This window comes from Canis lupus, chromosome 6, assembly GCF_048164855.1.
Source record: "Canis lupus baileyi chromosome 6, mCanLup2.hap1, whole genome shotgun sequence".
NCBI lineage: Eukaryota > Metazoa > Chordata > Mammalia > Carnivora > Canidae > Canis > Canis lupus.
Genome location: NC_132843.1, coordinates 39946515 through 39960714, shown reverse-complemented (window position 1 = coordinate 39960714; position 14200 = coordinate 39946515).

Here is a 14200-nt window from a genome sequence, read left to right as displayed (position 1 = left end):
TGGGACTGCTCTTGACACCATTTCCCCCGTAGCATGTCTGTATCCAAGGTACTCCCCCAAATGATAGGCCCTCTCACTCTATAGAGCTCATGCTGTAAAGTAGTCCAGACTACAAACACTTTTTAAGATCTCCATCACCCTCTCAAAAGTTCTTCCTCCCATCTAACCACCACCCCTCCATGGAATTATAGTTTGAAACCTGGAATCTTCCTAAATAAAAAAACTTAAGATAGTAAGCATGGTACAGTTCTCACAGCATGAAAGGGAAGTATGTCGCTTCCCCACCCCATCCCCAGCCACCTAACTCCTCTCCAAAAGGCAACTGGTGGTCCCGGTGTCCTCTCCAAGAGACTTCACATGCATCTACACACATATGTCTACAATCCCCTTTCCATTTAAACACTGACCACAGCACTTTTTAGCTCCCTAGACCGGGACTCCTAGCCTGAAGTCAAGATGAACCTCAGGGGCCCCTGGCATCTGCTGAAATTGCATACAGAATGCTGGCTAGGGACCTGGACACGGTTTCCAGAAGAAGGGACACATTAAAGCCACCTGGCCTATTCCAGCTCTTCATTTCACAGTGGAAATGGACGCTGGAAAGGAGGGCTGTGGCCAAGGCCCTCGGCATGGTGGAGACCCATCAGAAGAATTCCAAGCTCCCCCTACCCCAGGTATCAAAGAGCCCCAGGGTCTCCTGCAAGGACAGGGACTCCAAGAGCTGACCGAGTCCCAGGACGCAGCCAAGAAGAGGCAGTTCTGTTTGTAACACGATGGGGCTTATTTAAAAGACTGACACTGGGCCTGGGCTCCCTGTGCCCCACCAGCGCTTCTAAGGTTCCCCAGCCCTCCTTTCAGGCCCCTTCCTGCTACCAGACCTTGCAAAAACCCACTGCAGCCCCCACCCCATCAGGTCGATCTCACGGAGGCCTGGGGTCAGCATGAAGGAAGTTGCTGGGGTCTGCTCAGCCTGAGCATCAGTCTTCCCAGCCTCCTTACCCTCTGGGTGTTGGGGGACCTGGGTGGGGGAGGCAGCCAGTAACAGGGCCAGCCCTCTGCCTGCACTAGGGCCTCCTGGCTTAGAAAGGCTGGAGGAGGTGGAGAGAGTGCTCTGAGCACAGGGAAGGGCACGCACTGGGCACAGCAGGTGGGAGAGGAGCCCTGGAGGGTGGGCTGCCTTTTGGAAACAGAAAGACCCAGACCCAGACAGGGGCAGAAGGGGTGGGGGCCCTCCCTCGACAGGGATGTCAGCACTGGGGTAGGAGGGTCCAGGCAGGAGACTTCGGAATGTGCTCTCAGAGTCCCACAGAGCATATGCAGATGAGGCCTGTCTGTATGCAGATGAGACCGTCTGTATGCAGATGAGGAGAAAGGGCATTCTCTTCTCAGGGTTACCATAGAGCCCAGCCCACCCCCTTCCCTCAGGGTCCCAGCTGCAGGGCAGCCTAGGAAGAGGCCAGGCTGGGGAGAGGCAACCTGCAACAGAAGGTTAGACTTTGGAAGGGACTTACCCAAGGAAAGTGGGCCATTCAGGGAGAGGGGCCAGGGAAGAAATGGGGACTATAGAGGGCAGGAGGGGCCAAGGAGGAAATGGGGACTAGTAGAGGGTGGGAAGGGCGAGCCAGGCAAGAAAAATGGGGGTGCACTGTGACAGGACCCAGCCCCCAGGGAACAGACAGGCCAACACAAAGCCATGAGCGAAGAAGGGGACTGAGCATCTACTCCTTGCCAGGCCCACTGGGTCCCCTCGGCTCCAGCGATCGCCCTGTGAGCCTTGCACAGGCGGGGAGGCCCCCATGGGCTGACAGACACGTCTGGACACCCTGTTTGCAAATGGCAGGCCCTGGCCTGTCCAGCTCCACAGCAGGCGCCACAGCCTAGAACCTTCCTTCTCCTTCTCCGGCAAGCAGAACCCAGGACGGCTTCTCCTGCCCTTGGGGAGGGTAGCAGGTGTCCAGGGTTAGGGAGCTGTGCCTGGCCAAGGGGCCCTGGCTGGGAACTCCTGGGAATTGGCCATGGAGGGTGGGGTTGGCTGTTGGGGACAACAGATGGGGTAGATACCAGGAGGGGACATCAGGTTGGGGAAGGATCCCAGGGATAACAGCGCGGGGGAAACTGAGCCCAGAAGACTGGGAGAGTTGCCCTCCTCCCTTGGCAGATAGAGTCCCAGCTGGGCCTGAAGTTGGGATACTGGGCCCCTGGCCCAGGGCCCCTTCCTGGGAGTACAGAGGCCAGGAGTGGGGGTGTCTTTGAGAATGGCCTCTCCCTCCGGTCACCCCCGGCCCCCCCACATCCAGTGGTGGAGCCAAGGCCTTTGTGGGGAAGCCACAGGGAAGAGAGGCCCCTTGTTGGCCTGTTCATCTAGCCGGAGGCTCCGCCAATGCCAGCCCCCCGCACCGGCTGGGCTCTCCTTCCTGGGGGCGCCAGCCAGCCCCCACCCGCCACTGCTGCCCACTGCCCAGCTCTGCTGTTTCCTGGAGCCTTGGGGCTTTGGCCCTGGTCCCAGCTGAAGTATGGTGGGGAGCCCCAGCCCCAGCACCTCCCGTACCTCCCCTTTCACACGCTGGCACCAGAGCCGTGGGAACACCGGGCGGCAGCTGGGCACCGGTGCCCCACTCTGCCCACCCCCAGCCCAGCCGACCTCAGAGAGGGGAGAGGGGTAGGCTGCCCCCAAAAAAGCCCCTTCAGGATGGGGCCCTAGAAATCCTTAGCACTAATTATGAATCTGGGGAGAAACAAGGCATTTGCAAGTCAATTAGTGACAGAACTTTCCCAGCAAAGAGCTTCATCCAGGCTCAGCCTCAGACAAGGCCACATGCTGGGTCATCTTGTCCCTCCTCCTGTCTCTGCCCTGCTCAGAGCTCAGGATGGAGGCCAGCCCAATGTTTTGCCAGTTTCCTCTGTAGTGGAGGGTGCCAGGACCCGGGGTGGGCATGGGACTGGAGGGCCAGGCCACGCTCTGGGGAGGCTCCCACTGGGACATGGGACACACACGTCCTGTCGTCCTGTCTCCCGTCGAGGCCCCCAGTTCCACCTGCAGCACAACCCCGGAATTGCAGAGGAGACAGCTGGCCAGTACAGGGGTGCAGGATGGGTTGACAGAAAATCATGTCATTGTGAAGGGGCCAGGGTGGGGGCTTCCCTGAGCACAGAGAAACCAGGGCTGGAGGCGTGCAGCCCAGGGAGGGGTCCACCTATGGGAACTTCAGGTGGGCCAGCCGCTATCTGGGGCCACTTCTCACCGAGAGGGAGACAGGGCGGGATGTTGCTCCTCCCAGGCCTGGGAAAGGCACTCTCTGCCTAGAGGACCCCTTAATTGGGGGAAGGGGGGGGAAGGAGCTATTGGTGCAAAAGCCCTAGAGCCAGCCTTGCTAGCCATCTGAGGGAGATTAAGGGATTACAATTAAAACTCGTTTGCAGACTGAGCAGGTGGGTTGGGGCTGGTGTTAACGATCTAATTGCAGCCTTAGCCAGGGCTGTAGCCAGTTGCTGGGCTCTAATGAGCAGGGGGGGCGGGGGTTCGAGGCAGGGGTGGGGCGGTGGGAAGAGGTGGAGTGTAGGGGCCAGGAGGGGTGGGGTCTCACCGAGCACCCCAGTTCCAGGGGTCACACCAAGGAGGCTCCCTGGCTACCCTTCCCCAGGGACCCAAGATGAAGGAGCATGACGGGTTTTCAGGCCAGGAATGAGCAGAGAAGGTGCGTAGGTACTGATGGGGAGGGGCCATTAAGGCAGGACACGGTTAGAGTGTTCTCTGTGTCAAGTACTGTGCTAAATACTTCATAAAGTTATATAACCCCTCAGGATGAGACTGAAGAGCTGGGGGTCACAGACCAGGGAGTTCCTTCACACCCATCCTTTACAAGAAGGGACTGATGGACAAATCCTGAGAGTCCAAGTTTGTGGGTTGCAGCCCCCAAGGCCCAGCTGCAGGGGCCCAGCCTCCTCCGCTGACTCTCATGCAAGAAGCACACTAGCAACCTGGACTTGCAGAAGATGCCACCCAGCTGAGCCTTTGCACAGACCATGCCCACTTCTGAGGACCCTCTTCCCCTCCATACCTGGGGTCCCCTCAGTGGAGGGTTGTCTCTGGCTGAGAGGGTGCTTACACACATTCAGGAAACACACGAATGGCCTGCAGAGGGACGGGTGTTTACTTCTAGAAACTAAACAGCCTGACCCAGAGTAACTCTAGGAGGATCCCGAGCAACGAGCAACGGGGATGGGGTTGTCTCTGGGACCAGACCTGGGGGTGGAGACTGAGGCTGGAGGGAAACTCTAAACTGTATTGTTTGTCCTTTTGTGCTTCCAAAGTACAACAAAGGAATTACTTATTCAGAAACAATTAAATGTAAAATATTAATTATTGCATCTTTTTTATTTTTTTATTTTCTTTATTGCATCTTTTTTAAAGGCTGGGGAGGGAGAGGGTTTTACCCCAAAGGCCAGAACATAAACAAACCCTGAGACTCCTCATTTAAGAGTGAAGAGTGGGGGCAGCCCTGGTGGCCGGGGGTGGGGGGGGTGGGGGGGGTGGGGGGCAGCCCTGGTGGCGGTGGCGCAGCGGTTTAGCACTGCCTGCAGCCCGGAGTGTGATCCTGGGGACCCGGGATCGAGTCCCATGTCAGGCTCCCTGAATGGAGCCTGCTTCTCCCTCTGCCTGTGTCTCTGCCTCTCTCTGTCTCTGTGTCTCTCATGAATAAATAAATAAAATATTAAAAAAAAACAAAGAGTGAAGAGTGGGATTTCAGGTCCTTCTGGCTGCCTCTTCCTTCCTCCACCTGCTCTTGCTTCCTCCCATGGCCGCCGGGGCCTGGTCACTAGACCTCCTGCTCTGCCCAGGTCCCCCCAGGACCTTGTGGGACCAGCCCTGAAAAAGAAGCACCCCTTCCCTTGCCAGATGGTGTCGGAGGCAGAGCTTGGGCTCTCACTACCTCCCTGCACATGGGCAGGTCACTGAAGCTCCCTGAGCCAGCAGCTGTCCTGGGAGGGGACAGTGGTGGCCTGGTGGCTCCTCTGCAGCTGAGGGTATGCCACCTGCCCCCCCACCCATGCTCCGCAGACTCTTTCTGCCTGGTCAGCGTGGGCCTCGCCAGCCTGCTGTGTGCTCACGTGCCCTCTCTGCACTTCTGCATCCCATTGGGGCCCCGGGTGCACCCCTGCCCTTCCTCTCCTAGGGCGGCTACACCGAGCGCAAAGGAGGTCTGGTAGTGGAGCCTTCGCACTCACATCTGCAAAATGGGGCTACACAGAGTAGCTCTCTGCCAGAGCTGCGGGGGGTTAACTGTGCTAATGTATGTGGCGTGCTTGGCACCACACAAGCACAAAGCGGGAGCTCCTAGGAGCGGCTGTCACTGCACTTATTAAATGGGAGGGACCCTGCGCGGGGCGCTAGCCTGTGGAGGGGACTCCTCATTACTGCTCTGGTTGGGAATAATGAGGTCTGTGGTAATAGCCCCTCACACTCCCAGGCCCACTGACAAAAGGCCCAACAAAGTAGGAAGTGAGTGTACATAATAGGACACTCGGGGGCTTCTCCCAGTCAAGGGGGCGCCAGGAAGGACCCTCTGGCTATGGCTACAGGTGCTCAAGGACGCTGCAGGCTAGAAACCCAAGCCAAAAGGAAGCTGCCCTTCCTCTGCCTCGGTGGGGACAATAGCCTTCGGATGCAAACCCGGGTCAGGATCAGCATGGGGGTGCCTGGCTGATGTGTGCTAGGTGCCTCTGGGTGCAGGTGTGGCACTGCATGCCAGGGCGCACCCAGACCCCAGTACCTCAGGCCTCGTGAGGCCAGGGCGTGAGATGACAAGAACCCAAATTAATCAGTAAAATACATCCAGGGTCAGCTGGTCCTACACAATCTGGAGAGAAATAGAACAGGAAAAGGGGATGAGAAGGGCCAGGTTTAGGAGGTGAATCGCAATTTCAAATAAGGTGCTTAAGGAAGGCCAGATTTTGTTCCACTTTTTCTTGTGAAAAATTGTAAATAAACACAGAAGTGGGGAGGATAGTGTGAGGAGCCCCCACCGCTCTGTTACCCAGCTCCCACACCTCCCAGGTTAGGCTCAGAGTTGTAGTTTTGAAGCCAATCCCAGACCTCTTCCTTCATGGACGGCGTGGTTTGAGCCAAGAGCAGAAATATGGAAGATGGCCCCACGGTCCTTGGAAACATGGGCATTCCAGGCAGAGAAATGCCAAGACCAGAGCCCTGGGCCTGGGGTGTGCAAGAGCAACCTCTAATCTCAGCTTGGTAGCTGGTTCTGTAGCATTTCATGAGTCTCCTGACTGCTCAGAACCTCAGTTTTGCCATTTGTGAAATGGGGCTGATTCCTCATCCCACAGGGAGTTTGTAGGAGCGGCAGGGCCAGGGTCTGCTCTCAGCCATGTCTGGCCCCAGAGAAACTCAGCAGCTTGGTGGAGGTGAGACTAGGCCCCAGAGGACCCAGGACTAGGTGGGAGTCAGGAGGGGAGGGGGTTTAGGGGAAGTCTCCTGAAGAAGGCTATCCCTTTCCCTGCCCCCGGCCAGCAGGCCACAGTGATGGGGAGGAGGCTGAGCCCAGAGCTTGGCTACAGTTGCTTGTCTGCCCCTCACCCCCAACCCCATGGATGGGCCACAGGATCCCAGGCTGCTGGAAACAAGGGGAGCCCGAAGCCTGAATGGCCACTGTTCTCTGAAGAGGCTTGGTCCCCTTTAAAGACCCTTATCACCACCTCCACCTCCCTCCCAGGGTGATTATCACCCAGAGGGGCCTTTCCTAGCGGACATAAAGAGACCCTCAGCTCCCATCCTTTAGGCAGGATAATGGGCCATTCACACTGAGGGGACCCCAGCCCCACACCTGGCCCTCTCAGGCAGCCGGACTCCACTGCCCCATTGTCCCAGTGGCAGGGGAACCGGATTCCCCAGCTGGAGCACTCCTGGCCCTGCCCCCACCTCTCTAGCCGCTTGAACTCGGGCTTGATCTGGGGGAGGTGGGCCTGCCATTCATCTCACCCCCATCGCTCAGAATTTCACTCCTCTCGAAAGCCCTTACAGAGCGATGGGAAAATGGGAGGGAATAATTAGGAAAATCATTAGCGTCTCAAGGCCCATCTGAGAGGGATTAAGGGATTAAAAGCCTTCCAGCCAATCTCTCCTAGTCTAAGGTTGTGGTAGGGGTTTTGTTTTCAGGACTTTTCTCCCCTCTTTTCTTCTGAGTTGGGGCAGACTAAAGTCTTGGTGGATCCTTCCTTCAAAAGCCATAGGAAAAAGTCAAGACACTGAAGTCCTCAAGGAGAAGAATGGGGGGAAGCAGGTGTGTGGGGGAGGGTCTCTTCCCAAGCTCTCCTGGGCTGCTTTGGGCCACTTCTCAGGGCCTGAAGGAACCATGGGGAGGGGGTGTTGAGGCCAGGCTAGGCCAGAGGGGCGACTTCCACCTGCCCTGAGCACTGGCCAAGGGCTCAGCAGGCTCTGCTACCCCTAACTGGGTGCGTCCCCCTGGTGGCCCCAGGCTGGAGGTCGGGAGGAGGGGTGAGGCAGTAGGATCAGGCTGTGCCTCCGCAGTGAGCACGGGCAGGTTCTGTCTTCCAGCCACCTGAGGTCCATTTGGGGTGAACAGATAAGCAGCTCCCCACAACACCCCGTGAGGGGGGCTGAAATGTAAAAGGAGGCAATGGTCCACAGAGGACGCAGACCTGAGCCAATCTGGAGGGTTAGGGACCATGCCCTGGAAGAGATGACCATATTTTATTCATGGGCACCTGGTAGGCGTTCAGTATTGCACTCAAGCACATCATCCCCTTTCCTGGGGTCTCACCGTCTCATTGAGAGGGTGCTCTCAGTCACAGGAGAAGAAGTTCAAATACTATACCACCCAGTTTAAGGCAAACGGGGATGCTGAGGGCTGTGGGTTGCTGGAGCACAGAGGTGCCTGTGTGTGAGTTAGGTGTGAGAGCCCTCATGCCTCCATCCCAAGCCACCCCCGAGTGTTCTGGGCACAAAAGGTACTGGCATCACGTGGCTCTCTCACACACGGGGGCCTCCCTGGTTCCAGTTCTGGGGTGAAGGTTGCCCCTGTACTTCTCTCTGGAAGGCCCAGCTCGCCCCTTCCAAGCCTCTGTGCCCACTAAGCTCTGGCTCGAAGGGCCTCTACCAGGGCCGGGCAGTGGTGAAACAGAGCAGCCCTTGAGGGTTGGTACAGAGGTGGGCAGAAGCCACCCCGCAGCCAGCGCAGAGCCCGGGGTGCGGGAGATAGATGCTGGCGGCTGCAGCCTGCTACAACATCAATAATCGTGTTTATTAATGGTCTTAATTAGCAACTGCCAACAAGAAGCTCGGTGCTAATTCCACCAATAATCGAGGCTTGCGGGGCGTGGACAGAAGGGCTGGCACAGAACTGCTGACTGGCTGACAGCCACGGTGTACCGTGCGGGGTCCGGTTCCTGAGCAGCTCGAGGGCCAGAAAGTAGGGGGACCCTGCCCCCCGCCAGCTCCCACATCAGGGTTCCTTGACCCCCCATGGCGCAGCCTCCTCAGATGGTGTTGGGACAAAATGAAGCGTGAGGAATTGCGGGGAGGAGGGGAGACCTCTGTCTGTGTCTTCAGAGCCAGAACCAGACAACAGCCCGTGGGATGAAGGCAAGTTTATAAAAGCCTGAGTGAAATGAGCTAGAAAGGGATTGGGAACAAGCCCCACAGTGTCCTGGAGCCACATTCCTTGCTCTGGGGAGACGGAGGTGGATGGTGTGAGCAGGCAAGGAGGGAACACTGGGAGGCGGGCAGCATCTCCAGCTGAGGGCTCTCCTGCCAAGAAGAGCAGGGTGGGAAAAGCAAGTTTAAGAATCCAGACGATGCCCAGGCACAACAAAGCCACTTCCTCTCTCAGCCTCCGAGCCAAGCTGGGCCTGCCTGGGGCCCCAGAAGACTAGCTGAGCAGGCCCAGAGAGCCCCAAATGTCCAAGTGAAAGAGAGAGGGTTGCTTTGAGGGTGGGGAGCTCTGGTCACTCCTCTTCCAGGAACTGCCCAAAGCAAGGGGGCCCATCTGCAAATGCCCTCATGGGAGGGAAGATGTGCTCTGGGGCTAGGGCCCAGGGGGGGTCCTGGCCATGTGTGGAGATGTGTGAGAACACGGGTTTGGCTTCTTCCTGAGGTGGCGCCAGGAGCTTCCATGAGGTTGAGCAGCCCAGGTCAGAATGCTCTGGAGGAATTCTGGGTTGGACCAGAAACCTGGACAAAAGAGCAGCTGGGTGAGGAGCTTCAGCAGGGCCCAGTTCCAAAGGTGGGGGCTGCGAGGCAGGCAGAACTCTGGTATCTTCCCTGGTTCCATGAAACACCCCAGCTCCCTGGTCCTGACTTTCCTCTTATCTAATAGCACCCCAATGTGGCCCCTGGAGGCCAGGCTCCCCTCACACGCCCCCAGGACGAGGTTGCTGTGTACATCACCCTCGCACCTGCACCTCTGGGGAGGCCAGAGGGACAGAAGGGAAGAGCTGCATGGGGGATGAAAGGCTGGGCCAGCCCAGAGAAGAGCAAGCCTCTGCAGCAGCGTCTTCTCCCTCCGCCCCCCTTCAACTCTCTTCTGCCTTACTGGGCCTGGGTTTTCCCAGGACACGTCTCCTTTTGGTGTTGCCCTGACTGATTCCTCCTCGAGAACCTGAGGAGTCCCAGAATATCACTGTCTCAAGGGCCCAAGCGCCAGGTCTAGAACAGCTTTTCACCTGAGGGGCATCAGCCCTTGATCATGAATCTCCGGAAAGGTTCAGGAAAAATGGATTTAGGTTCTGCACCCCATCCAGCCTCCACACCGTGTGCTGGAGCTTGGCCTGCATGCGTCCAAGAACAGGGCTCCAGGCACCTCACTGCCCAGCACAGAGCTCCCTCAACCAATGTCTGAGTATTTTTTCTAAGTAAACTCTATACCCCACAAGGGGTTTGAACTCAGGCTCCCCTGATCAAGAGTCTGAGCCAGCCAGGCACCCCTGCCGTCTGAGTATTTCAGGCCAGGGTTTGACCAGTCCCATATGTTAGCCAGATACAGGTTCCTGGACTGGCCTCCCCCTGGGCACACCTCTTCCATTTGTGGAGGGGGACTGCATGTGCAGCCCTACGCCTTCGTCACTGGAGGAGTTTCAGTCCTGCTGTGGTGAGCCTTTCTTCAGGGCACAGACAGGGCCCTTAACTGTGGCATACAGTGGAGGGAAGTGTGGGGTACATGCTCAGAGAGGACCACTTGGGATGGCTGTCCCATAACCTGGTTTGGGGAAACCAGGACATTCCCCTTGAGGCTCTGGACAGGAATCAGCTTCAGAAACACCTGTAAGAGTCCATTGGGTCGATGTGATGTGAGAAAATGGACAGAGAAGGGGGAGAGGTGCTGGGTGGATAGGCAGGGGGAGTGGAAAGAACACCAACCACCCAGCCAGGCTTCACCTCTGAGACAGGTTCAGAGACAGGAACTGAGCCCTGAGCCTGCAGGGCACCAACCTAGTGAGCAGGGAGGGAGGCTGGGGGCCCTCCACAGTCCGACCCCCAAGTCAAGCCTCTCTGGGGCAAGGAGTAGGTGGAGGGGACAGGTTTGGGTCACCTCTGCCTTGGGCGGAGGCTGGCGATTAGACAGTGCAGTGGAGACAATGGCGCTCTGTCCCAGGGCGCTGGAGATGACAGCTCATCCCTATGCAGTGGCTGCCGGCCCCTCTCAGGCGGTAGAAGCCAGGGGCGGCGGAGGGGAATTCTCACAGGCCGGTGGCATTTGCATAGCCAGCTCGCCTGTCCGCCTGTCCGAGACATTGGCCCGCATTGTTCCCGCCAGCGGTGGTGGCGGCGGTGGTGCACGGGCCGGCCCGGGCGCGCGGGGCGGGCGGCAGGGCCAGACAAAGGGGCTGGGGCGCAGAGCTGGGAGGCGGCGGGTAGGGGTCCTGATGGTGGTAGAGAAATATCGGGGTGAGGCGGGGCGCCCGCCGAGTCCATCTGCCCCGATACAGCCACCGACCCCCACGTTGGACACCCACGCCGTGTCTAATTCCTCCCTGAGCCGGTGCCATGCGCCGTGATGTGCATCCCAATGGCGCAGCTCAGGCTGTTCCCAGGCTGCGCAGTTCAGGCCGGGTCCTCCAGAGGTCAGAGGAGCCACTGCAGTCAAAGGGCTCCAGCCACACAGGCACGGAAGTACCAGGGGACCTTGCAGATGTCTGCAGGGTAAACCCCCTGTCACAGACACAGCCACTGGAAGCCAGAACAGGGGCCACTTCCAGAAACCCTTTCCTCAAGGCCCTGGCCCTGCTGGCTTCCACACTGACCTCAGCACACCCTCTCCCCATCAGTGGGACCATGTCCTCGTCCATCACTGTCCCCAGAGCTCAGACACTGGAGCTGGACAGAGTTCATGAGTGGACAAGCATCTGATTGTCCTGCATTGAGAGTAATAATGGTGGTGATCAGAGGGGCTGTCCCTGAGGGGCAGAGGCATCATTGTCCTGCAGGGTGAGGAAGAAGCCCTCCGGCCCCTGGCCCTGCCATCTCCTTGACCTGCTCATTGTCATTCTGTTGACCCAGCATGGATGGATGGGCTGCTGTGTGAAGGACCAGCCGGGCTGTAGAGCAGATGGAGGAGGGACTGCAGAGACACCTGTACTTCCCGCCTTCTGAGCTCCCCGCCTGAAAGCAGTGATGGGACCATCACCCCTGTTCCCCCATCACTCCCATCCCCCATCCCCTTCTTGCCCCCCATTGCCCCCATCCCCAAACCACAAGTGATGGCTTTAATCACAGGGCACAGTCAATGGGGTGCCCAGCGGCTTGCTCAGGAACCAGTAGGGGAGGGAAGGGAAGAAAAGCTGTGACAAGCCAGCCCCCGGTTGGGAAAGCTCAGCCCTGGACCGAGGCTCCTGAGCCAAGCTATGGGTTCTGTGACAGAGCTCAGCACTGACTCCAGGCCATGGGAGGCCTCTTGGGGGTGATGGAGCCTGGCACTATCTGCCTGCAGGACACGTGAGGCTTCGGTTGTGGGACAGTCCCTGACCAACCTGTCCTTCCTCAGGGACTTCTTGGTGGGCCACCCCATACTTCCTCCCCTGAACGCCGGCTGGCTGATGGCCTTCCCCCAGAGAGGGCTCAGTTGTCCCCTCTCCAAAGCCTCTCTCCACCAAGCTGGGTGCAGTGGCCAGCCAGGGCTGGAAGAGGCTCTGTTTTCAAGCCTGGAGGAGATGTGGCTGCCATCAAAAAGGAACCAGAAGATGGGCAGCCCCAGTGGCGCAGCAGTTTGGCGCCACCTGCAGCCTGGGGTGTGATTCTGGAGTCCCGGGATCAAGTCCCACATCAGGCTCCCTGCATGGAGCCTGCTTCTCCCTCTGCCTGTGTCTCTGTCTCTCTCTCTCTCTCTGTGTCTATGAGTAAATAAATAAAATATTAATCTCTTTTTTATTTATTTATGATAGTCACAGAGAGAAAGAGGCACAGAGACACAGGCAGAGGGAGAAGCAGGCTCCATGCACCGGGAGCCCGATGTGGGATTCGATCCCGGGTCTCCGGGATCGCGCCCTGGGCCAAAGGCAGGCGGCAAACCGCTGCGCCACCCAGGGATCCCTAAATAAAATATTAAAAAAAAAAAAAAGAAGGAACCAGAAGAGGATCTGTTGGAAAATTCTGGCAGTGTGCAGAAATGACTACCCAGACTGAGCCAGGGCAGCAAGGGTCTCATCCTTTCACTGAGCCTTCCCTTCCCAACAGGCTTTCAGGTCCCTTTGAGGATGGTTGGGTGGTGAGGGTGGGGGCTCCAGTTCAGCAGCTGGGCCTGGACCAGCATAGGGCTCGGAGCTGAGTCCCCAGGGGGTAAAGGGGGATGAGGCCTCAGCTTTCCCAAGCCCCTTCCCTCCCCACAGGGGCCGAAAGCACAGGGGACCCTACTGCAACCTGGGCAGTCACCCTCCTGCCCCAGCACAGGTGCTCCCTCCCACACCCATTCCAGCCAGCAATGGGGGGCTCTGTGGAGGAAGCAGAAAGCTGATGGGTTGGGGTACAATGGGGCCCTGTGGACAGAGATGGGGTCCCTTAGTGGCGCTGCTTTTTCCTCCTGTTCCTCTCAGCTCTGTGCTCGGCCTCCTTTCCCAGCCACACTCCATCCCCCCAACTTCCATGAGGATAAAGCCTGGTGGGGGTACCTCTTTTCCTGACCCAGAGTCAGGCCCCAGAAGCCCCTTCCCCACAGGTCCCTGGGTCTGAATGGGTGTTGATCTTGAGGGGAGAGGCCTGTGGTCTGGGCAGCTCCCGCTGGAGGAAGGACAGAACAGGGTGGAGGGGTCCTCGCTCTCTGGGAGGGGTGAGGCACTCCAGGCTGCTGGAGGGGTGGCCTCTCTGCTGCACAAGATCTGAGGCACTAGAACCCGCCTGACATACAGTGGGAACTGGGAACTCAAAGCAGACTCAGGGCATGACGGTGAGGAGCAGGCAGAGGTAGCCAGGAAGGACTCCTAGGAAGGACACCCGGGAAGGACACCTGGGAAGAACACCCGGAAGGGACACCCAGGAAGGACATCCGGGAAGGACGCCTGGGAAGGAACAAAGGAAGGACCCCCGGGAAGGACACCAGTAAGGACACCAGGAGGACCCCCAGGAAGGACACCAGTAAGGACACCAGGAAGGAACCCAGAAAGGGCGCCTGGGAAGGACACCCATTAGGGTGAGGGTGAGGGTGAGGGCCGGGCCTCCGCTTCTTGTGCTGGATCTGGGGCGCCCTCTGGTGGTCAGAAGCCTCCGGCGTCCAGGCTGGGCCTGTCTCCCTGCTCCCATGCAGCCTCCCTTTGGGCGCTTCCCACTCCCCTGTTGACCCCAGGGGCAGAACGGTGCGGACTGCTGGCTGCGTCCAAGGACACAGTGCTAGCCTGCTCCCCTTTCCAGCCCCTGCTCCCCTTTCAAGTCCCACAGGGGCCGCTCTGCTGCCTTTGAAGGCCGCCCACATCAGGATGGGGAGCAGATGCCATTCTGGGGCAGGAAGGCCTGTCCAGCAGCCCAGGCCCCACATGACAGACTTTCTAGTAGAGAATGAGTGCCCTGTCCCTGGAGGCAGGCAAGCCCAAGCTGGGCACCACACAGGGAGCTACATGGGGCCCCGGGGGGTGGGAGTGTGCTGGCACCCAGGTCCCCCCACCTGAGCCCGCCAAGGTTTCAACACTGTGTGTTAGAGCCAGAGAGGAGGTCCCTGGATTCCCAGTGCACAAAAAGGAGTTGGAG